The 12,879-nt window shown below is 39.9% G+C and overlaps 1 pseudogene; it reads right to left on the bottom strand.

Annotated features, from left to right (window-relative positions):
• Positions 1 to 217: 217 nt before the first annotated feature.
• LOC132531276 (dynein light chain 1, cytoplasmic-like) lies at positions 218 to 923 on the bottom strand (annotated as a pseudogene).
• Positions 924 to 12,879: the final 11,956 nt, after the last annotated feature.

The following is a 12,879-nucleotide window of genomic DNA, read 5'->3' as shown; positions in this document are numbered from 1 at the left end:
GACTCTCAACCACTGCGCCACCAGGGAAGCCCTGCTAGTTGCTTTTTAACCACAACAAACTAGTACCGACAGCACCAGTACAAAAGATCACAGTAAAGGTTCAAAGATCAAGGTGTTCTCTTAGCAAGGCTGAAAGATTCAGTCTCTGGTCTTTGGAATTTAGGCTGCAGTCCCTATCTGTGGGTAGATCCCTGGGTGCCCGGCACAATCCACGTTTTCAGTCGGATTTGAACAGAAGAATGGCCACTTGGCCCAGAGGTAGAAGTGGATGCGGTGTTGGGTATCCTGTGTCACGTGAGTACCGAAGTTCCTCCCCCTCCACGCAGCGCCAGGTGGGGGTGTACTTCTTAGCAGACTCCTTGCGGTTTGGGGCCGCAGTGCCCTCCTCTAGGTCGTACTTCTCCGGCCCCCAGTACCGCACTCCACTGAGTCCTGCGGCATCTCCTCGGCACCGCCGCATTTTTCATCACGGCCTTCCGGTCGCAGGTGGTTCCTACAGGGCCAGGTCTGGCAGACAGCTGCGGTCTCCTACGGGAGACCTAGCGGGCACATGTAAGCCTGAACCAAGCTCTCGTGGCTTGGCTGGCGCTAGCCTCTGCCTATGCCTGGACTTTGGTGTGGAAATGGGTAAATTCGGGCAGTGAGGGTCCATCCCATAGCATTGTGAAAAATTTGTGCAAACCCAGCTACTTCTTCCTGGTCTGGTAGCCCACACAAGCAAGAAGGGCAGGAGTTGAGGATTCCTGGAAGAAATAAACCATGCACCGCAGCATGCAGGAAACATTTGTGCTGTTCTAGGAAGGGAGCATACCTCAGAGGACGCTACAAGAGGAGGAGTAACTGCACAGCCCAGGAGTCTGGCTTAGACTAGCTCCTCACCCTAGAAGCCAGGCAAAGTCCCTCCACCTCCTACAGGACGCCATCCTGGCCCCCCATACTCAGAGCTCTCCTGGACTAGGGAGGAACACATGTGGTCCCTTCAACCAGACCCCTTCCCTCAACCCCAGTCATTTTCATTTGTTCCTTAACCACAGACCTTTAAAGCAGGCAGGGCTGGGATTCTCATTTTACTGATGGAGAAGCATATTCAAATGGAACAAATGGCCAATGTGCAGTGGTTCAGATGCTTAGTCCAGGGCTCTTTCCATTATATTTGAAACCCTCCTTTTTATATGCAAATGAGGCCAAGTGTGTCGGTGACACTTTCCTACAAAATGAAACAATGCCGTAATAACAAGGTCTTGGGGAATTAATGGTACTAAATGGGTAATTTGGGTTTAATGTTAAATCCTGGAGTGGGTGACCCAGGGCCAGAAAGAGTGGCTTTCTGCGTGTCACCTCTGCCATCTGGTGACCAAATGACAATATAACTAAAACAACTGTGTATTGATACTGTCATCATAGAAAAGTCACGCATGACCCAGAAGCTGAGTGAATGATTTGAGTGTGAGCTCTGACTTTTAGGGCCTGAGATGATAAAAATAAAATGTTAAGTCTACAAATAAAGGTCAGAGTTTTCCACAATTATTTCTGCTCAGGGTGAGGAACCTCATAGTTTACAATGGAAGAACCCCTTCATCCATTTAGTCAACGAATATTTATTAAACATTATCTTAAGTCAGTTCCTAAGGAAACAGATTCTAGGCAGAGATTTGCATAAAGGAGGGTTACTGGGGAGTACTCTTGAGAACAACTTTTGTAAGGACTTGAGGGAAACAGAACTGGTCAGAAAGGGTGGAAAGGGGATGAATTTGCTACAGAGGCCTTAGCCAATCCTACTGAGAGCTCTGGCGTTGCCTTGGCAAGGGACAGAGCCTCTGTCCTGCATGAACCAGGTATTGGATCAGGTAATGAGCCATCGCAGCTGAGACTAGCCACATCTGAGGGAATGAATGCCTTGGTGGTAAAGTGGAGATCTGGGCAGCACGTCGCAGCATCCACTACAGACCCCCCTACTATGTTGTGTGCACTGTGCCATGGTCTAGTGGTATGATATTGAACAAGACAACATCTCTGCCTTCAGAGGTACCCACAGGTGTATAGTTAAAGAATAAACAAACAAATGTTGTAGAAAATTATCTTGTAACTAGAAAATGTATCCCATAAACTTAACAAAGAAAAATCCTTGCCTTTTATTGATGGCAATAAAAAGTTTGAAAATATTTAGGGTGAAAAGTGAATTCACTCTCTGCTGATATAAAAATTGAAGAAGAAAAAAAAGTCACCCAGGAACAGTTCTAGAGAAACTTGCCTAGTAAATGTAACTGAAGAAGCTGGAAATTACTTTGGTGTTTGTCTGTAATGGACTGTGGATCCCTTCAGCTCTACCCAAGAATAGGCAATGGGGCTTTATTTCTTTCCTGGGGCCTTCAAGTTGTCTTAGCTATTGGAAAAGAGGGCTGCCTTTGCAAGTGGGGATGTGCTGGCTACTGATACTGATTCTGCTCTGTCCACCTGGTGCCCCTGACGCAATCCCATTGTCCCAGCCATCCTCTCCCCTACGTCCCCTTTGTCCCTCCCTTTCTCCCACTTGAGGAATTTTTTATTTCGTCTCAGAGGAAAGCACTTGGACTTGCCGGTTATCCCAGCCTGTTACTTATAGCATGACAATGAACTCTATACCTTGTGCTCTTTAGGGCTTAAAAATTTGAAATACACAAAACTATTTCTCTGCCATGGGTTTCAGAAAAATCATGTGGGACTTAAAAAGCCAAAAATTGCCTTCTTTTTCCTCTGGTTGAGCTGTGGTGTCCATTCCCTGAAGCAGGAGGGGTGGAATTGTCCTAGAGGTTTGGGTAGGGCAGAGGACAATAATAGAGGTACCTGTTGACCATTCTAAACTCTCTCTATTCAGAGCTTCAGATGCTGGCCTTCAAATGAACATCTCTATTTGGATGCCCTGCCTCAAACTCCTATCTGTTTTTGCTTTACTTCTAACTAACTAGCTCCTTCCCCCGAATTCTCCATATAACTTGTGCCCTAAACAAGTGAAAACTCTGAGAATCTTTCTTTCCCTTGAACTCCACTCCCTCCCAGCTGACTAATCACCAAGTTCTAGATAGTTCCATATTTTCTATCATTGTCCCAATTCAAGACACTGCTAACAACCTCCTTACCCTGGCACCATTGACATTTTGGACCAAATAATTTCTTGTGAAGCTGTCCTGTGCATTGTAGGATGTTTAGAAGCATCCCTGGTCACTACCCACTAGATGTCAGTAGCACACCTTTGTCGTGAGAAAAATGTCTCCGGACTAGTACTGTGTTGGGCCGTGTTGGGCCATGTTGTAGCCTGAGGCAAAAGGAAAAATCTGTGCCCTATATACAGTTATCAAAATGTCCTCATATTTTGAACCACGTGGAACAAGTTAATGAAAGTCCTACAACAGCAAGAAGACTGAATTTCTTCTATGCTAATGTAAAATTTGAAGGAAAACAAAAAGACATCCAGAAACCATTCCAGAGAAACTTTGCAGGGCCCAGTACAAACTAAAACTACAGGGCCCCTTCTTTAAAAATTATAAAGAATTTCAAGACAGTGACAGCAGAGCAGTAAACCAATTGGGGGGCCCCTCTAAGTGTGGGGTCCTTCTGCATGTGGGGCCGTGTTCAACTGCACAAGTCTCACACCCTTGAAGCCAGGCCTGAACACCACATTACCCAATTCACCTGCTGGGAAATGTGACAGTTATGTGGGCCCTGGGAACCCCAAGCAGATTGGAAACAACCGTTCCCATTGCACAATAACACAGGGCCCTAAAACACAACATTGTGAATTTTTGGCATTCATTTAAATTTTTTCAAAATGTTACATTAACATATTATCTTGGTTACTGAGGATTTTGGCACCCTCTTAAATTTTGCACCCGAGGTGAATTCCTTCTTAATCTGAGCCCCGCTCCAGACTTTGTCAAATGTTCCTGCTGATTTAGAGCAGTGATTCTCAAACTTTGGCCTGGATCAAAATCACCTGGAGGACTTGTTGAAACACAGACTGGTGGGCCCCAATCCCAGAGTTTCTGATTCAGTAGGTCTGGAGTAGGGCCTGAGAATTTGCATTTCTTAGTCCTCAGGTAAAGCTGAAGCTAGTCCAGGGCACACTGAGAACCACTGCTTTAGAGCCATCCTCCATGTCATGCCAGTGAGAATGATATTTCAAAAATACAAGGCACTTCTCTGCTTAAAAAGTGGTCCCCATGTCCTATAGAGTACAATAGATGCTACTTGGCATGGCATATATTACTCCTATGGACCCCCTATTGTGCCCCCCGCATGATGCTCTAGTAATATGGAACTGGATAACTCTTATTAAACATCCCTTAACACTCAAATCAGCTGTCATCATCTTTAGAAACCTTTTTTAGGCCTCTATATTGAGTTAGGTGTCTTTTATTTGTCTTCTCATTGAACACTGAGTATAGCTCTCTATTAGCATTGAACTTGGTACAAAAGTCTACCACATCAGAGAGCAGAATCCTGGAGGACTGGGATTATCTTTATTCCTCTAGTCCCTGCTATAGTCTGTTGCAAACAAGTGCTCCAATAGCATCTAAAGAGCTGAGCTGGACTCACCCAAATGCCATTCTATTATAGCGGAGTAAAACAAAGAAAAAGACTATGACCTCATGTGACAGCTATAGATTTAAGTACACAAGGGGAGCACAGCTGAGTCTCAAGAGTCTTGAGGTTTAAGAGTCTGGCAGACAGTTTTCCAAATATCTATAAGAGTCGAATGCTTCTTTAATGGAATATTAACCCTTAATGTGTAACTGGTGACCTTTAGATCCTACTGATAGTAATATCCGTATAAGCTATGAAAGACAACAGCTAGGGAAGAAAAACTTGAAGCATTGGTTAGAACCAGTAAGAAATGCAGTCAGAAAGAAAGAGCAACAGAATAGAATGATCTAGGATAACGTGGATAGGAAAAAAAGAGCACAAGAGAAAAAATTCTTAGATTCAAAGGAAAAGTTTTTTTTTCACTAAAAGGTAATTTTTATAATGTTAAAATTCTTCAATAATATCTATTACTTTGAAAATATTTCAAGAAATCATTTGGCTTCATTGCTTTAAAATAAGTTTGAAGAATCATTTTATGGTTCTTTTATGATCAACACTAAACTTCAAAGTACAGAGCTACCATATGAATCAGTTTAAGTGAAGTTTGTTTGGATAGTTGGCTCCTGAGGTCATGGAAAAATGATGGGAAAATGAAATTCACAGCACCGCAAAGGAAAGAGTGCTCTGCAATCCGCCATGGAAAATGTTAGATGTCTTTTGGGACAAAGTAAACCAAAATTCTGACTTAAAGGTATTGCCATCAAACTTAAAGAAAGGAAGCCACATGGCAGTGCTTCAAATCCAGTAATACCTCTGAGAAAAATGTATTTGTAGTATAATTCCAATATACTGATTTCCATCATACACCTTTGGTGTTTTCCACACGTTTTTAGATACACATATTTTTGTTAGGGAAACTTGAATATAACCTACCTCATTTGAAATCATGACTGTACGTTCATGGAATAAGACTGTGGTGAATACAGAGGTCCTGCTTCAAGGAAGGACTTGCTACCCAGGCTGCTCGGAATTCAGTGACCAGACAGCTTCCAGCTGTCACTCCCATCAGGGTTTCCCTAAACCGTTTGCCATATCCAAGCTCACACCCTTCCATCTGAGTATTGATCAACTGATGGTGTTCTTAATATACTTGTGGTCACTGTGGAAAAACTCTGACTGGGGTCATGTGTGCTGTCAAACTCTCCATGGCGTTTCCTGAGCCTTAGGGGAGGCTACATTGCAGTTCTTGCTCCAGTCCTACATCCTCCCCTTCCAGCCAGAAGTTGGTCCCTAATATCGTGCACATCAAGCCCCGTCTCAGCTTCTGCTTTCATAAAACTAATTGGAGACAAATATTAATAAACTTATGGAATAAGACACATTTGTGGTTCTTCACCTCCTTTATTACTCAAGCAAGAGCTAGAAGATAGATAGATAAAATAGATAAAATCTATGTCTATATTTATATTAGTTTTTACTTTGCAGTCATTATTTTCTTGATGTAGGAAAGTCCTGGGATTTTCTAGTCATTGTCTTCTCCAAGTACTACTAGAATCAAGAAATTACATACAGAATCAGTACTAATTATTCATTCAACAAACATTTAGCGAGTGCCTACTCTCTGCCAGCCTCTTGGAGTTCCTAATGCCTAAGGATACAAAGTATATAAGACATATTTTCTGTTCTCTAGGGAATTCCATCTAGTGTTGAAGAAAAATATTGGTAAGGGCTAGAACCGAGGAAACACTGATTATAGGGATGGGACAAAGAAGCAAGTGACTGCATCAGCTTTTGTGAGGCAGGAGAAGCCACATAGCAAAAGGTTTTTCAGGATGTAAAGGTGATTAAGCTATAAACAGGGTGGCATTCCAGCCTTTCCCAGCACAGGGAACAACATGATGTAAGACATGACACAAATCGGTGCCTCTGGGGAGGGTAAATCTTTAATCTGACAACAGCCTCTCTCACTGTTCAACCTTTCTGGAGACCAATCTCTGCGTGAAACACTCTTGACTCTACTAATATTTCACTTGGAGTAACTCCTTGTCCTTCACGTCTTTGTTAGGATATTACTTCCACCAGGAATTCTTCCTTGATTCCCTTAAAGTTGGCTAGATGAGTCTGCTGTACAGTTCAGTGTCTAGTACTTCCACTATTGCAGCATTTATTACACCGTGCTCTAATTGTCAATTTACTTGTCAGTTTGCCTCTGAGTGGACCATAACCTCCTTGAAGGCTATCACTCGAGGTTAGTCACCTCGAAGTCTAGTCATTGTTCATCACCAGATCTCAACATACTGCCTGAAAGATAAAAGGTATTGTTTGTTTGATGAATAAATGAGAGAAGCTAAGTGCAATGGACTTAGGAAGGCGTACTTTCTTTATTGAATAAACACTTATTTGTGCCCATCAAGTGCCTACATCTCTAGGCACTGAAAATAACAAGAATGAAAAGAACAAAGAACCTCATGGAGCTTACATTCTAGTGGGGGAAGACAGACAGTAGACAAACTGCTATAAATATAAAGCAGGATGGGGAAGGAGAAGTTTGTTATTTCATATAGGGTGGTCAGGGAAGACCTCGTTCTTAAGGTTATATTTGAGAAAAGTCCCAAGGAAATGAGGGAATGAACTATAAATATTTGGCAAATAAGATATGCATTGGAAACATCATCAGCAATACTTCTTAAAATTACCCCATGAATGTTGGTTCTACATCATGGCTAATTTCTCTCAGCTATTTTGGGTAATGTCATGAAGGATTTTTGTTAAATTCTGACTTTTATTGTGGCTATCTCTTTAGGTACTAGCAAAACATCTCAAGGTTCTTTATTTCACAGTGCATTTTGCAAGGATTCCTGTAATGGTCAGGAAACTTCTTTGTTTCTAAAGCCTTTTAAAATCATAGACTAACCCAAACAATACCCACTATTTGTACAAATGTTTTATCTTTTATTACCTGGCACTGGGCAAGAGCAATTAATATGGCCATTGGAACTGATTTAATTTCCGTGAGAAGCTTAAATTTCAAGGGAAAATTCAAGACTGTGCTAAACTAGCCTGCTTGGCAATTTTTAGTTTTTCTTTTTAAGGATGAGCCACCACAATTAAATCAGGGGTACTCAAGAGAGTCTCTGTAAGGTCCATAAGGGATGTGGAGAGTTCCCTGATAGGGGTTAAGTAATCACAGGGTTCTCCTTTTTTCAGGTAAAGGAAGGAAGTGACTGTGTTTGTGTTGTAGTGATATGGGAGGAGAAATACAACAATATTTTATAAAGATTAGGTGACCAGCTGAAAAGGGATGAGCATTTTCTATCAATAGCAGAGTCTATATAGCACAGGAACCATCAAGGTTAGTGAAAACCTTAAAACAAAATCAGTTAACGTTTTCACACATTTTACTATTGCTGTCATACTTTTGGACAAGGTAGCTATGTTTTGGCTACTCAGTGAAATGCTGAAATGAGCAATAGGCCTCTGAAGATTACCATGTATTTGCATTAATACCACTAGTATTTATTCAGATTCTGTATGAACAAAAATGGAAATAGGAATTGTGGATCTAGAATCCTGGAAGACACATTTTTGCGGTACGCGGGCCTCTCACTGTTGTGGCCTCTCCCGTTGCGGAGCACTGTCTCCAGGCGCGCAAGCTCAGCGGCCATGGCTCATGGGCCTAGCCGCTCCGCAGCATGTGGGATCTTCCCGGACCGGGGCACGAACCCATATCCCTTGCATCGGCAGGCGGACTCTCAACCACTGCGCCACCAGGGAAGCCCTGGAAGACACATTTTGATAGGCAGTTATTGTACCAGTCTTTGTGCTTGTACGTGAGCATGTCATTTTTTTCCTTAAACTTGAAAAGTATCCAATCATAGAAAGTATTTTTATTTAAGAAATATATTTTACTTAAGTATAACTTGCATTAGAAGATAAACTCTCTTTTTATTGTCAGTTTTTTTTAAATTCTAAGTTTGTTAAACAAAAGAACTCATACAGGTTTTTTTTTTTTAATTAAGTAATTATTTATGGCTGCGTTGGGTCTTTGTTGCTGTGCACGGGCTTTCTCTAGTAGCCGTGAGCGGGGGCTACTCTTTGTTGCGGTGCGCGGGCTTATTGTGGTGGCTTCTCTTTGTTACGGAGCACAGGCTCTAGGCACACGGGCTGTAGTAGTTGTGGCATGCAGGCTCAATAGCTGTGGATTGCAGGCCACATGATCTTCCCAGACCATGATCTTCCCGGACCAGGGCTCGAACCTGTGTCCCCTGCATTGGCAGGTGGATTCTTAACCACTGCGCCACCACGGAAGTCCCCAGGTTTTTAATTAACTAAAATTTGGACAATTTTAGACAAACCTAATCATTCCTATTTTCCTTTCTTTTACTGAGGGATGGAGCAAATCTTTGTGCTACCTACGAGTCATTTTAGGGAACTGAAAGATAGCTCAGGCGTAAAAGGCATTTTAACAGTTCTATTATTCTGAATTTGAGGCCTGAATTTAGGAAAGGCAACATTGAGAGTGATTAAAGAGGCAGATTCATAAATATCTAAAGACAAAACAACTTGCAGCGAAGTTCTAAAAACATAGCAATAAACAACAATGGTTGATAGGAATTCAACTTTTTTTCAAAAGTAAAGACTCTTGAAAAATGATTTAAAACTGTGTCAAGAAGTACCAAAAGTTAGCAAAATAATTTTCTGATCTCCACTGATCTGTACATAAAATAACATTAATTTTATAGAAAAAAGATCCAAATTCTATTTTTACTCCCTATGTGTATTATTCATGTAACAATTTGCAGTAAAGGACTTATTTTTTCTTTTTAAGATTTTTTTTTAATGTGGACCATTGTTAAAGTCTTTATTGAATTTGTTACAATATTGCTTCTGCTTTTTTATGTTTTGGTTTTTATTTTGGTCCCAAGGCATGTGGGATCTTAGCTCCCCAACCAGGGATTGAACCTGCACCTCCTGCATTGGAAGGTGAAGTCTTAACCACTGGACCACCAGGGAAGTACCTAAAGGACTTATTGAGATGCATTAATATGTACTCAATCCCACATACTTAAACAGATATATAAATATTAAAATAGATCTTAATTTGAAGTCTTTATAGTTTTAAAATATAACTTAGTAGTAGAGTAGATAAAACAATTTATATAGCATAGTAAATTTGCCATCTGAACAAACTATAACTTTCTTAATAAAAAACAAAAAATCATATGTATTATCATTGTATATATATTTGTATTTAAAAATATTTTTGTATGTAGTGTAATTAAACAATTATATTAATTGCCATATTTAACCAAGGTAACCAACTTTACTTTCCTCAGACACAAAAGAAAACTAGAAAATTGAAAAACAAAATCTGTTTTTATCCTTTAGCATTTATTTCATATAATTCTAACAAATCTGAGGAGGCAAAAATAACTAAGTTGTGGGTGTGTGAGTAATATCATTTAAATGTATTTGCAAATTTTGTTTATCTATTGTCAATTTAAGTAATAAGGTAACTTAAAATTTTGTTTAGTGACCAATTTTTGTGTTTCTTTTTTTAGGAACTGTCTCTGCATCCAAAGATTTTTTATTAATTAACTTAGTCATTTGTCTAAGGTTTTAAAGTTAAAGATCTGGAAATCATAATTTAGCTAACACATTAAATCCTTATGATTTGTAACACTGTACAAACTTCATAAAACTAAACCCTTTGAACAGACATTGATCATCATTCCAATTAGCTGAATACGATTTTACATGTATAATTTTTTACTTAAAACAAGTTATGGAAACAGTGGCAATTTATTTAATTCATAAAACCAACGTGGGAAATTTAAGATATTTGAATCACAAGAAATGTGATTAAATGGTCTTAACTGACTTTATTTTTATAGGGTAAACTAATTTTTAAAGACTCAATCACAACAAAAATTCTTCTTTTAACTTAAAGTTGAAGGCTTTTCTTCCTATAGTATAGATGTTATGCAGGCTAATATGTAAATATACTCTTTAGTGTCAATAAAAAGAAACATGGTTTAATAACTTTTTTTTTCTTTTAGATCTTTTTGACCGCTTACCTGGACTATACTCCTAGAGTGGGCACATAACAACTGATGCGTCTTTTAAATTAATTCATCTTTAAAGTTTCCCAAGAGAAGGAAAAAGAGAGGAAAAGAAACAGAAAAAATGTGAGGGAGCTGTCATCAGATAAATACAAAAAACATTTTTTAAAAAAGCTAATTATGTTCCCTCAGTAAGGAGGGGAAGAAAGGTTAGATACAGAAAAATAAATGTGATGTATATACACATACAAGACAGTGATGTGCAGTTGGTTTTGACAGAACTTGATTCCTTGAAAATTTCTATCCAGCTATAAATGAGAACATCAGATATCATTAATCTGTAAGTTACAAAAAAAGGGGGGGATATTTCTTAAGCTAGACAAACTTTTAGACAAACAAGACAATCTTCTTAAGAAAGTTTCTTCTTTTTTTTTTGTTCTGAGGCACTTCTCAAATGAACAACCTTGTTCACGTCAAAAGTTCCCTTGATTGGCCACCACATTCCAAACTGTCCCTCGTGAAACTGTGCCAGTTAGAAAGTCAAGTGTACAAGTTTGTATATAAAGAGAAAACAGGAAGGCAGCAGGTGTTTAGTCTGGAAGAGGTGCAGTTTTATACCGAGAAAAGCCCCGAGAATGGAATGCTCCGTAAGGACGGTGCTTGGCTAACTGTCCCCGGAGCTTGGCCAAAGGCCAACTGTAGCTAATCCAGAGCTGAACAGAGTCTCCTGATTCACTGCAGGTGAAATTAAACACAGCAGTTCTCAGGGAAACAAAGACAAGACTGAGGAAGAAGTCCTGATAAGGTCTGTAAAGGTGACCCATGGAAAAGTTCATTTAAACTTTTTAAGCTGGTCTGTGGAGAACTTTGAACTCCTTAGCCCTCGAGGCTTGCTCAGGATGAACTTACAGATTTCTTCTCCCTACAAATATGAAACTGTTCTTTTAAAAAGCTAATTCTGTTCTCTCTGCGAGGGAAGAAAGTTTAGATCCTCTCCCTGTAGAGTTTTCCTTTTACAAACAACATTCAAAATGCTTGTCAAGCAGAAGCAGGTGTTGGCTAGAAAATAATTTTGCCAAAGAGCAACACAAAACTGGTTAGGTTTTTAAAAAAAATCTTAAGGGATCTTATTCCTATGAAAACAAAATAAACCCAACACTGAAGGGCTTCAGTGAAATACTGAAGCTCAATTTAGTATGTGCAGGTAGAGACACAGGGCTCTCAGATACACTCAGGATTACTGGGTTGAGGGTCCTTTGCGTGGTGCTGAGGGCTTCCTTGGTGGAACATCTACTTAAGTCAACTCCCTACAGCCAGAGACCACCAGGAACATACTTGTAGTTAAACAAGTTGGGTTTATTGCAGCTAAGATGGACACATACTATGGGGAACCATGATGTTTCAGCAAGTGGGTGTAAAGAGGTAAAAGTAAGTGGGTATAAAACAAATGAGGCAAAATATATAAGTAAAGTGATAATAGGTAAAGTCCATATGAGTTTTCTCTGTACAGTTTTTATTCCTGCAACTCTTCTTTATGTCTGGAATTATTTCTAAAGTAAAAACTTAAAGAAAATAATAAATCTACTTAGGCTTCAATCACGTGTGTGTATACATATATACTGAAAGCTAAATTTAACTAGATGTCAGCTAGGCCCTCTCAGTCTGTATCGATTTGACCCAGTCTCCTCTCCTTGCAGCCCAATCCCCCACTTCACCCAATTCCATAGCTGGGGAAGAATTAAGGCACACTGAAGATTTTTGTGATTTCTCTGGAGGCTGATATCCTTATGGTCACTTTGCCTCTGGGCTCCTGTTTTTCTGTTGTGTTTCTGTCCTACGTGTCAGATGTGAAATTTGGTCCCATCCTCTTACTTATGCAAAGCATTTATGAGCCTTGCAGGCATTGCAAAAGTTTTGAGTCTCCTGAGAGAAGCCACATCATGCATCATAGAGCAAATAACCTAAAATCACACAGTAGACTTCCTGTTCTTAAAAAGCCTTCGGCCACACCATCCCCTGGGATTTCTCATTGCCCCTTTACCCTATGCTGTGCCAGCTCTCTGCCATTGTGCCATCTGCCTTCTTCGTCCCTCTCTTTTCTTTTCTCTCTCAGGAGCAAAACCAAGTTCCTCTCATTTTCATATTACTACTTTCCTAGACCTGACACTTTTGCCTTTGTAGGCTCCTTCCTCAGGAAAAACACATTGAAAGTGATATTTTACCACTGTGTTGGTATGAAAATGAATGTATTAATACT

This window comes from Lagenorhynchus albirostris, chromosome 13 (genome assembly GCF_949774975.1).
Source record: "Lagenorhynchus albirostris chromosome 13, mLagAlb1.1, whole genome shotgun sequence".
Taxonomy (NCBI): domain Eukaryota; kingdom Metazoa; phylum Chordata; class Mammalia; order Artiodactyla; family Delphinidae; genus Lagenorhynchus; species Lagenorhynchus albirostris.
The sequence above is the reverse complement of the archived record's forward strand: the minus strand, read 5'-3'. Positions and strand labels throughout refer to the sequence as shown.